Source organism: Passer domesticus, chromosome 7, assembly GCF_036417665.1.
Source record: "Passer domesticus isolate bPasDom1 chromosome 7, bPasDom1.hap1, whole genome shotgun sequence".
Lineage (NCBI taxonomy): Eukaryota > Metazoa > Chordata > Aves > Passeriformes > Passeridae > Passer > Passer domesticus.
In genome coordinates, this window is record NC_087480.1 from 31,919,758 (window position 1) to 31,931,872 (window position 12,115).

At 39.7% G+C, this 12,115-nt stretch overlaps 1 long non-coding RNA gene across 3 annotated transcripts in view; it reads left to right on the forward strand.

The window, feature by feature from the left end:
- Positions 1 to 436: 436 nt before the first annotated feature.
- LOC135304724 (uncharacterized) overlaps positions 437 to 12,115 on the forward strand; it is a 28,264-nt gene continuing 16,585 nt past the window's right edge. For all 3 annotated transcript variants that reach the window (XR_010365998.1, XR_010365997.1, XR_010365999.1), the window contains exons 1-3: positions 437 to 497; positions 1,259 to 1,372; positions 10,106 to 10,200. This is a non-coding gene — a long non-coding RNA (uncharacterized LOC135304724). The remainder of the gene's footprint in view (positions 498 to 1,258; positions 1,373 to 10,105; positions 10,201 to 12,115) is intronic.

Here is a 12,115-nt window from a genome sequence, read left to right on the forward strand (position 1 = left end):
TGGAGTGAAAATACAGAAACTGGAGCTAGCAGAAATTGCCATAGAAAGCACTTTTCTAGCACTTTGCTTGTAGAAGCTACTTTACTAGGGTGGACTGTTGTGGTGCGTTTTATATGCTTTAGCCCGGTTAAGTTGTAATTTGGTTTGTTCCATGTACCCTTTATTTGTAGTGGTTCTGCCCTGGTTATCTCTCTCCTCCCTCGCCCCATCAGTCCAGTGTTTCCTCCTCGTTCCCCCTAGCAACCCATGTATCTGTTCCTTAGTCGTCCCCCCCCCCCCCCCCCCCCCCCCGGTGCCCTGTCCATCACTCGGCGGCCCATCCTTTTCCTCTAGAATCTTCCAGCCAGGGCGTCGAGTGATTGGTTCAGGGGCCAGGGCCCCTCCCCAGGTTTTTCCCTATTGATTGTTCCACTGTGTCCATCACCTTCTCCCCACCCCCACCCTCTCGCTGATTAATTGAAGACCAGACTGTATTGAGTTTGTTTTTCTTGGACCAGGTCTCATAAGCTTTCAAAAAGAAACATAATGCACCCAAGGATAGCTTAGCTATTACTTTGGGGGCACAAAGAAGCAGGATGACTTCTGCTGCAGTGTTAGAAACAAAAAAGGTTTCATAAAAGGCAAAATAACAAACAGAAAAACTGGAGCCAGGTGCAGAGGTCTGCTCCTGGTATAAACACCTTACAAAAGCACTTTAGTTCTTTTGTTATCTTATTTTCTGCCTGATGGGCCAGGCAGGACTTTTTGGCTTCTATCCAATTAGATGTCCTCAAGTTTTTGGTGAAGTCCCTGAGGTCCTATGAGGTGGCTTTTCACCTAATCGTTGAGAGAAACTTCTGGGCTTCTTTCCTTTTTTGGGGGACAAAGGCTAGTTTTGCCACTCTTGTCATTAGGGGGCACACTCCTACAAGACTCACCTCTGTATCCTCCCCTCTTTAAAAGTTACTGTCAGACCCCGGTTCGGAGTCTTCAGCTGTCAGTTCCCCTTGACCAAATAAATCTGGATTACACTGCAGCTGGAGTCTGTCTCCTTTCCTCCTGTTGGGTGGCAGCCCTCTCTTCGCTGATCCTCATCCCTCGAGGCAAAAGCTGACTGGAGCAGGGATCGGGAGAGTGTCCCAGTGCTGCTGGTGGTGCTGGCCACAGCTAGCAGGGTCGTCCCGAAAGGGCAATCGTTTTCCCCTTTGAGGCCAGCTGCTGCTGCAGTGGACAATGTTTCTGGGTTTTTATTGTGCTGTTATTTTCTGTCTTTATCTAGATGGAGGTACATCTGCCCCTCCTGTTATGCTACTCCCAATTCCTGTGGAAAAATGAGAGGATTTTTGCTTTCTTCCTTGGAGAATCCCTTAACCATGAGGATGTTATGGAGGAGGTAAGCACCATCACTGCTCTCTTCCTCTGCACATCTTTAGAAGAAAAGTGTTCATCCTGTTCTTGTTTGGAGCAGAAATTGTGGGATCGTGTTCATCAGGTGTGCTCTGGACTCTGCACACAGTGTCACCCTTTGTGATAGTACACTGGGGGTTGGATAGACCACTAGTAGGGGTTTCCATGTTCTTGATGTGTTTTTGACACTAAATTCCCCCTCAGTGTTGTAGGAGTGAACATTTCACTGGAGTTTAGACTAAAAGACCTGACTAAAAGATACAGACCTAAATTCTCAGATTTGTTAATGGAGTTGGATGCCATGAATTTCTCTGAAAATCATTGCCCTCAGCCATTCTGGGTGTCTTCCTTAGCAACACGTATTTTACATGATGTTCTGTTTTTGGACCTGTATCTCTGCACTGACAGCAGTGGGGAGAATCACTGCACAAAGCAGGACTGGGTTTGGGTAAGGCCAGGACTGCACTCAACTGCTGCTCAGTACCTGCTTGATATGCTCATGGCCAGTCTCCACAAAGCACTGCTGTAGCATGTGGGATTTGCCTAAGGCTGAGTGCTGTTTGTAATTGCTTTCTAATTTACAGAGCATAACATGGTTTGGCTTTAAGCAAAAAGAGAAAATAAAAAGAGGTTTTAAATTGCAATTGGAGCAAATCATAATAAGGAAGTTGCTAGCAGTAGTCCTTCTGGTGGAGATAAGTCTTATATGCAGTGATTTAGAGAACACATTAAATTAATCACAAGCTCTTAGAAGTTAATATTAACTCGATTAGACTGAAATCACCCTTATATTTTATTTCTTGAAATTCATTAAATAAGGATGTTTGCTCTCATGTTCAGTTGCATCAATTGTCTTATGATCCATTTTGCTTTAATCTTTTTCTTTCTACAAGTCTTGACACCTAGAAATTATTAATGACAGCAGTCATGCTTATAGTTAAAACATTGTCTAAATCCTTAACAGGATTGAAAAAAATCACCCCCGTAGCAGCATCCCATTTTTGCCTCAAGACGTACAACTAATTGCTTTCTGGTTTTCTTTGGTTTTTTTAAATGTAATTTTCTTTTTTTTTTAATCTTTATTTTGTTGATTATTTATGACTCTTATAAGCAGATGTTGCATTTTATGTTCTTAAATAGTTATGTAAATGTATTTACATAGATAAAAAAATCTGGCCTGCAATTGTCAATATCACTATCTTGGTGAGCAGCTTGATAAAATAATTTTTTTTCTCATCAACCTTTAATTTGCATTTAAGATACTACATAAACATTGATATGATTTTGATATGTTATCACATATGAAAGGTGCTCCTCCCACAAAAAAAAAAAAAAGAAACCTTATCTTGTCATAAAACTTTTTTAGTTATCTGCAGTCACAGAAAAGCATAATTGCTTGTCAGTCACTGCATTGTTTCCCAATATCTGTTCTGGGTTTGAACACCTGTATGTCCAACAAACAGCAAGAACTTTCATTATTCTACAGCCATTTTGAACAGAAAAATGTCTTTTAGTGACATTTCAAGTGCAATAATCCTATTTGTATTGGTACACATAGCTCACATGGTGTTTTACTTGTTTTCTCTCCAAAATATCATTCCTTTGCAAAGTTTAGCTTTAGATATGCAAAAATACAAGGGTTTCAAATGCCATTCACAGACTTCAAACTAACATCTACCTTAGAGCTCTTGAGGAATTGGAAGTTGAGCTTAGCTGTGACTGCTTCAGTTATGGTTGCTGTTGCTGAAGTTGCTGGATTTAGTTCACTCAATCCTTAGTGCATCTGCCAAAAAACCGTTATGACAACTTCCAATTTTTATTTCATTTCAGCAGGAAAAAAATTACCTGTGTTATGAACCTATGATACATTTTAATTTGGAAATATCAGCTACCCACTTTCCTGAAAAGACTAGAAAATTCTAATTTGTAACGTTTAATTTGAATAGGTACATTCAGGAGGAGTCCTTTCTTGCTGATAGTGCAGTGGCCTCTGAAAGACTCCAGTTAAGGCCTAATAGACATGGCACAAAATATGTAGCATAAATTTAACAAAATAAATTAACAACAGTGTGCAAAAATCTCAGATGGCACCAATGAGTTTATCCCCTCTGCACTCAGTCATGTGAAGTCAGCCTCCATCAGAACTATTTCCCATGTGTTTATGTAATTGTGGGAATAAAATCTAATGAAGCCACTGAAAGCAAAATTATACCTTTTGTTATTCATTTTTGTTTGCTCCTATTGCCATTTTTGGGTCAACGAACTCAGACAGAACAAGAGCAGAAGCAGTAAGAATATTAGCATTGCCTATTACTATTGAAATATATATGTGAAATATAGGAGTGGGAATATTCCTATTGTATATGTAGATGTGAGTGATTTTCAAAAAAAAATTAATTTTTTTTAAACCAGTTTTGACTGTTACATGTGCTTGCATGTAAACATTGATTTGTGTAAATCAAACCTCAGATGAATAAAGACAATAACAAAGATGCAAAGGGATGCTCCCTCCTCTCTTTCTGATCTTAATTTTGATCTTAAAAAAATCCTCAAAGTTAAAATTTAAATCTTTTAATTATTGTGTCAGGAAGAAGAAAGAAACAGAAGAGCAAGTGATCTTCTGCCTTTTTCTTTCATCCTAAACTTTGTCTAAAAACCTGATGGTGCTTCTGACAATATTGCCAAGTTACCTAGTTCAGAGGGATGCCCAGGATTTATAGTATTGGTTCCCTGGAAACTCAGGCTGAGTCTCTTTCTTTAAAAAGCCCTCATTTGGTTACTGAAGAGCTTCTCCATTGATGCAGTACATGTTTGATAAAGAATCCATACACTTATTTTAGATATACCTCCCATTCTGTTACAATCTGATTACTTTTGATAAGTACTGCTAGAGCAGAACCTCAAAAGGAGTCACTGCCTTACTCCTCTTCTTCTGAGTTGTTGTCAGAAACTGCATTTAGTCTAAATATCCATGCTCAGCCCACCATTCCAGAACTGTCCATAACAGTACATGTTTTTCCAGTTCTTTATTTTAAAAGGGAATGTCTTCTGTTAAATCCCTTGCATGAGACTCTCATCACTATGACCTGAAGCAAATGTTTGTCTCCTGTTTTGTAAGAGGGCTTGGCTCATGGGAGAAAGCAAACCCCACCAAAGAGAGATCTGTGTGTCTTGCAAAAGTAACTGTAATATATTTTTATCTTTGTCCTACTGTCAGGATGCAAACCTATCTAAATAGGGCCTGCACAGATTCTGACCTAGACACATTCATTATTTACAACGTGGGTATTGGAACTTTTGTGCCCTGGTCCAAAACTTACTCTAGTGAATTTCACAGAACTGAGTAAATGGGCTGAATTCAACAGCTCCTGGAAAATCAGGTATCATCTTTTTACGCATGAGGGCAGGAAACATTTTTAGGAATTGCTACCTTTGCCTTTCTGCAGTATTGCACCCAGGGCATCTCTGGGAAATGCAGACCTTGCAGTGGAAAGAAATGCTATCACAGAAATGTGACTGCTGAGCAGCAAACCAAAGGGAGAACAAGTCCTGGCATAAATAATAATAATAGACCTGAGCAGGGTTTTGTCCTTGGCTGCAGTTTCAGACCTTCCCTTGGTGCCTCAGACAGTCACTGTTTGAAACAGTGACCTGTGAGATGAATAGGGCAGGAGATCTTTCTCCTTTTTAATGCCTTTATTAAAAAGAATCAGCTCAGGTGGGGAGAAATCGACGGGTCACGCCCACGCCGCCGGTGCTCCCAGGAGTGGCACGGAGGAGGAGGAGGGTGATGGAGCTGTGTCCGCTGGTCTGCAGGCAGAGCTGGGGATTCCATCCTCACGGGAGAGTCAGAAATTCCGCTTTTTCCGTCTAACATTCCAGGTCCTCTTTCTAGTTAAGACCTTTTGAGGTTAGGGTTAGAAGTAAAAGGGTCTTAGCAGATACTGGATTAAGTTCCTCATCCTTAGACGTCACTTAGGTCTCTTAATTGCATGTTGGCTCGTTGTTTTTAGGGTTTTTTTCCTTGAACGTTACAAAATCTGGTGAAATGCATTCTCATCTGCATACTAACTCTGATGTCACTCACCGTCCTGCCACCTGCAGGGTCTGGTGTCACTCCCTGGCAAGCATCAGGGGGGACAATGGCTAATCACCAACCATTAACAGGTAATTGAAGAAGAACTCTTAACAATAGGTGGCTGCAACATGCAGGTAACCTTCAATTCAACAGCAACTGGCTCAACTTAACTCTGCAACCTTAAAAAAAATTGATAACTTTTTATTCGTAACAACCTGCAGGTTGGGTTTGGCAGCCAGGGCTCTCCATGGCCCCGCTGCCAGCCAAGAGGAGAGCAGCTTCCCAGCTTTCTTGGCCACTCTGAGCAGCTCTGCAGCCCTCTCCCTGTGCTTTCCGACACAGCTCCAGCGGGGTGGCCGAGAAGGAGGGGAGTGTGTGTGGGGGTGTCTGCATCTATCCCCAGGCTTCTCTCGGGAAATGGCCCAGCTAATTTTAGAAGCCAAAACAGTCAAAAGAGGCCCGTTTCAAATGCAGCCGGAGTACCTCCCCTCTAATCAGCGCTGAAATCTGATTGATGCTAAAGCCTTTCCTTAGCAGAATGTTTATTGGTCTTGAAGGGGGCGGGGAGAAAAACAACACAAGAGACCTTTTACAAGGCAGGCATAAGTGAACAGAAGCTCTTTAAATATGGAATTGTAGGAGCCGGCTGACTGATGCAATATATCACGGGGATAGAAAGGCCAGAAGACAACTTTCCGAGTACATGGCATAAAATCAGATGGGGAGAAAAGAAATTGGTTCTTTTTGCCTGACATGACCTGAGGAAAATTACTGGCTGTTGTGTGGCTCTTGCATGGTTGTTTCAGGCATATCATGTTCTGTAGTGATTAAAATACAACTGGTGACAGCAGGAACCCAAATGCCCTTCTGAATTGTGTGCAAAGTGTGACAGTTGTTCCTTCAACCCAGGTAGTTTTCAGAACATGCTTCAGCTATTGCTTTTTATTGCATTTGATTCCTCTGTTGTTGTACTGAATGAAAACACAGGAAGTGCAGAATCTTGTGGCAATATTCTGTTTATAAGGGGAAGGGTCAGCTGTTGTCAGGGTCTGTGGGTGTTGTATGGATTCACATCGTGCCAGGAAGGTAGGGAAGACAAAACAAAAGTATGCACATTTTCCAATATTTCATCTAAACTCTGCAGCATAAATTGAATTTTTTTTCACTGAACAGCTGTTGGAGAAAACATTTTGCTGCAGGAGTAAACCAGTGGTGTTTTCATTATTTTCCTAGCAGGACTACCAATGAAGCTCCTCTCTTCCTCACTGACTACAGGAGCCTGGGGCATGAAGAAGGTCCTAAAGAGAGGGAGTCACATCCATTTTCTGCTGTCTGCTCCTCAACAGACCTTTACCATGCTTCTTTTCACAGGGGGGGGGGGGGGGGGGGGCGGTGTTTTTGCACAGTGTTTTTTATCTTATTTGCATCTTACATAACTATTATTAGCTTTGAATATGTTACTTAGCTGCAGACATGAGAAACAGACTTTAACCTAAACAGAGTAGGCCTGAAACTGATGTATTTGGGCCTGGCTTTAAACGCTCACATTTTGGGCTGCATATTATAGCTCAAGTTAAAAGGTGCTTCATTGTTTCTAACTGTATGTACATTTCTCCTTTGATTGCTACATGTGAAAGAACCAATTCCCTCTTATTTTTGGTAGGAAGGTACTTCCTGGTCTTCCTTGTAGCTTCAGAAAAAGAGCAGTTTTTCTCTGTACAAAATATCTGCCACAAACCTAGTGCCATTCTAGAACATTTTGTTACAGCTGATTGTGCCTCAAATCTCATCTTTGGGACATTTTGGGAAGACTTCTTTTCTCTCTTTAGTCTGGACTGACATGAACGCTGGTGAGTGATTTCTTGCATGATTTAAGTTCTCAGAGCAAAGCTGATAAGAGCAGCAGCAATCATGTAATGTACAACTTGTGACAACTGTCTGCTCTAGTGGGTTTAACCAAGCTCTTGCCACAAATTCTCGTGGGAACAGATGAGGATGTGCTGAAGGCTTTTGACAAATCCAACCAGGAACATTTTTTGAGAACTGTAGGACCTTTTTGAGGATGTATGTAATGATCTAATTTGAGGCACGGAAGTGAGAGCCCTAAAGCAAGGAAACTGCTCCATTGTTTGTGCTCTTAAAATTGCTTTAGGGCTCAAGTCACTTCTGAGCCAAAACCAATAAGATATTAGACCTCAGTGAACTTGTGGATGTCAGAGCTATTTTGAGAAATTGGAATACTTCATAGTAACCACATATTTGGCCATGATATGATGTGTGGCCCCAATTCAAAGAAATTGTAAATACTGCTGTTTGTCCAAATTATTATTCCCTTGTTATGTCTAAACTTCAAAGAAAAACAGTTTCTTAATAGTTTGTATTCTGCTATAAATAATATTTCTCTTTATTGCATACTGAGAAAAGAATAGCATTCAATGAGTCATACTTATTGTGGGGTCTGTGGACAAAGCTCTCAAGACTTTATGAGATTCCACAATGTGCAAAAGCTTTAAGGTTCAACAGTCTTGCTTATTCCATCAATAAATCAAAGGCAGATTCTTAAAATACTTCAACATGAGTAACTGAACTTGCTTTAAGAAACACCTTGGTGCACCTAAGTTGCTCTCAGATTCAAACAGAGGAAAGCAAAACCTCCTCCTTACAGGTAAGGTGAAGGAAAATCTTTGTCCGGAGATTTCTTGGGTGTTATTGGTGTTATTATTCAATAACAGGTAATAAGTTCACTGAATGCTATAATGCAAAACTGACAGGATTGGTTTGGGAGTCTTTAATTATTTACTTGAACTGAAACCTACTTAAGAGAAGTGACACTTGGCCATCATTTATTGCAAGTGACACAAATCCTGCTCTAGTCCTGTTGAAATGCATAGTAGCAGAGGGAAAAATTTTACCTTCCTGATTATAATTTACAACTTTGAGCCAAATTGCCAGATAAGCTGCTTCAATACAATTTTGATCATTTTGATATTTCTCTTGTATGAGAATTGCAGTATGTGGAAATTCCATTTGGATTGTATCTTTTGTAAAATGACAAACCCAAAACCTGAAAATACAGTGATTTTGAGGTACGCAGTTCCTTGCCTACAGAATTATCTTTTGCAAATAAGTACCTTTGAGTGGCCTGGGGCAGACCTGCAGTTTTTTGCTGTCCTGTGTAAATGTCGAGAGGTGTGAAGTTCAGTGGATGTATCTCAATGTTTTACCAGGCCTGGCTTAGCTGGAAGGTTCTTGGCAGTATTGTTCATTCTGTCAGAATAAAAGGTGAAATAATAAGGCCACCTCTGTGACTGAGCACAGCTTTATCTTCAGTACCCATGTGATAGGAGAGAGAAGCAATCACAGTAAGGATGGGATCACCAGGAAACTATTGAATAAGGCTCTTTGAAGAAATTTCCTGTGTCTTCAGATACTTCATCCAGAAATCTCTCTCCATTTTACAATGGCTCTGAGAGAAGCATATGATACACTGAAAGACACTGAATGATTTTCTGACTGACCAGATCTATTCCATAACATTGTCAAAGAGCCCAGTAAATGCATATGGCAATCATTTCCATTTGTGTGCAAAAGCAAATATAACTGACCTTTTAATATACTTCTGCAGTCACGTCTGTGAACTTTGCAACCTCAGAGTTTGCATTCAGATTGCCTCAAAAGCTGTGCTCAGACTTGGAAGATGAAACGAAATTCTGAAGTTTAAGTTTTTTTCACCCTTTTGAAGATGAGGTTCTCATGAAAAGTCTTGGTTTGGCTTATCCTCTGCTTTGGAGCAGAAGTTTCTTATCCCCACTCTGCTTCCAATTTCTTCTTTGCTAAAATGTGAGAGTCTCACACCTTGCAATTTGGAGATTAGAGAGAATGATGCCATGATACTGAAGAATATATTTTGAATTTGTCTTTCATTAGACTTTTACAGGTGAAACTACTATAAAACTAGTAATTGATCCTATTTGATACACTCAGTAAGGTAATGCAAGATTTAAGATTTCTAGGTGAGAGCACTGAGATTAAGGATTTTGTTACCAATGTTTCAGGAACTATTTAAACACAATAAACACTGTGAAAATGGATTGCTGCAAAGGAACTGTGGTATTTCAGAAACTCCATGCCTTCAAGGAGAGCAGCTCTTGCACCCTTTTCCGTCTCTGCTTTTGCAGAATTTGCAATAGTTTTTGTAGGACCTCATGAAGACTCCTCATGCTGCATTCTTTTTGCTGTCTCTAAATATGATTTTACTCTGCATACTAGACAAATGTCAGATGAAATACAGGGAAATATTTGATTACATGGGAAATCTCTCTTAGGGCTAGTGGATTTTTTTGTTTAACAGCACTCTTAGGTCCATGAAAGAGCAAGATATTCAAGCACAGACCTCTTCATTGTATAGCTTATTTACAAATAGTGAGTTCCATGGCATCCCACCTAACACACAACTGTCCATAATTATAGGGGGGGTTCAGTCTCTCGTGGGCTACTAAAAGCATTTTCTTGTGAGGGATCAGGATTTTCCACCATCAAGAAATCTAAAGCTTTTTATTGTTGTGGGGTAGGACATACTGGTAGCAACTAAAACCAGTGCTAGAACAGTAAACAAAGGTTAATTTTGTCCATTTTTCACAGGCATTCATCCAAACCAAACCATTTCAGGTTCAGGCCGCTTGGAGTAGCTGAATACAGACACAGAGGTGCTACTTAAGGACAAGATGAAGCAATGAGTAAGTAATTTTTCTGTATGTGTCCTTCTCTAAGAGACACACTCATATCTGTAAAAACTCAGATTAACCTTAATAGAAGACAAATACACATATTAACATGCCTTGAGTAACCAATCCAATCCCTGTGATCCATAAAATGAAAATAAGGATTTAAAAAAAATACTACCTATGAAATTATTGCAAATATTATTTCAATATAAAATACATACAATGGTGGGACATGTTGGAATCTTGAATTGTCAGATTTAAATCTAGTAAATGTTAAATGTCAATATAATCTCATAAATAAGTCTGAAGGACTAGTGATGATCTCTTGGCTAAAGTTGTCTTCTACATTGTAGGACATTTATCAAATTTTTTATTGGTCAGGATTATTTTAAGGGCTGCTGAGACCATCTGCTGTGCTGACTTAGAAAGATTTAGCACTTTGGAAGTTTTGACTTCAGAAGTGAATGCTGTGGGTTCTCCTAGAGATAAACTAAAACCTGTATATATTTCCGAGGGACAAAACAGGGACCGTTTGTTTTTCACTGAAACTAACATAAATGTCACAGGTTTGTACAAAATGCAGGTTTTTTTTGGTTTTTTTTGGTTGCAAAATGTATCAGCTGATGATAAAGAAAGTGAAGAAAAAAACTACCTCTATATATTTCATATTATTCACCTGCAAACCAGCATGAAAGTTATTCCTGTAGCAGAGTAGAAGGGTTTGTATTACAAAATCATTTGTCAGAACATTGTTTCTGACTGAAATTTTTATGACGAGGTTGAATAGAGCTTTCAGTTGGTTGAGATATTTTTGTTTCTTGCCTGGAGGAGAGCAGAGGGAGAAGGAGATGTGAGAGAGAACTAAGACAATAATTTGTTATTATATTTAAAGAGCTCAGTCACAGAAATCAAGTGCATCTTGTCCTGGTCTTTTAGTTTGAAGATGAAGATAAAATATGGAATCACCAGGGTCAGAACAGAGCAAGGGCAAAGGAAGCCAAACCCATTGTCAGCAACTAAGTTTCCAAATACAGAATAGTTTAATTGTCTGTCCTTGTTAGGCCTGTTTTCTAGATTTAAAAATAGCCAAGATTACTCTTTAATCAACACTTGCAAATTATGATGTGGCAGTGACCTGTGCTGGGCATCCTGCATGTCTGTGCTGTTTGGGTGGTCACAGATTTATGAGTTTTCCTGAATGCCTCCTGGATAGCTGGAAGGAAGGCCATATTCTTTTAGGCACATAAATAAATGCCAGTTGTGGTAGTGGCAAAACTGAAACTTGGATTGTGCCCTTTACCTCCTCTGTCCCCTCATGTCTAAAATACAGGGAAATACCACAATGTAGTGACCTTGTTTTATTAAAATATTTCAAATTTATGTTTACCAAAGTCTGAGGTTTAGACCAAGCTGGTCTAGAAGTTGCTGTCCTCCACTGCTTTTGGGGGGAAAACTGCCCTTGATTCACAAGGTATTTTTAAAAGTTTGATCTAGTGGATACAAAAGAATTCTGCCTACCCCTTTAGATTACTGTGTTCACATATGTGATAATATTTCAGTGTTCCTCCTATTTATACTCCCCTTAATATTTTTTATGTAATGAAATGAATTGTTTTTCTCTAAGTGTTTAAAAATAAATAAAATAATTTCTTGCTTACAGGTGATAGTGTAATTAGGCAAAACTTAATCAAATGTCTGTCTGTATCATTCCACTAGTTTTGATGCCTTAAGCTTTAGCTTTCATATTTTCCAGATTCTGTACTGCATTAGTTAATAACTCTGAATTTCATATAAAGTGTTAGCAAGGTCTCTCCACAGCTCAGTCACACAAACCAATCCTTTTCCAGCCCCAGAACCAAGGACACCGCTGCAGCCTCAGGCCCAAAAAGTGCAAACAACAGGGAATGGAGGAGGGCAGACTGGGAGG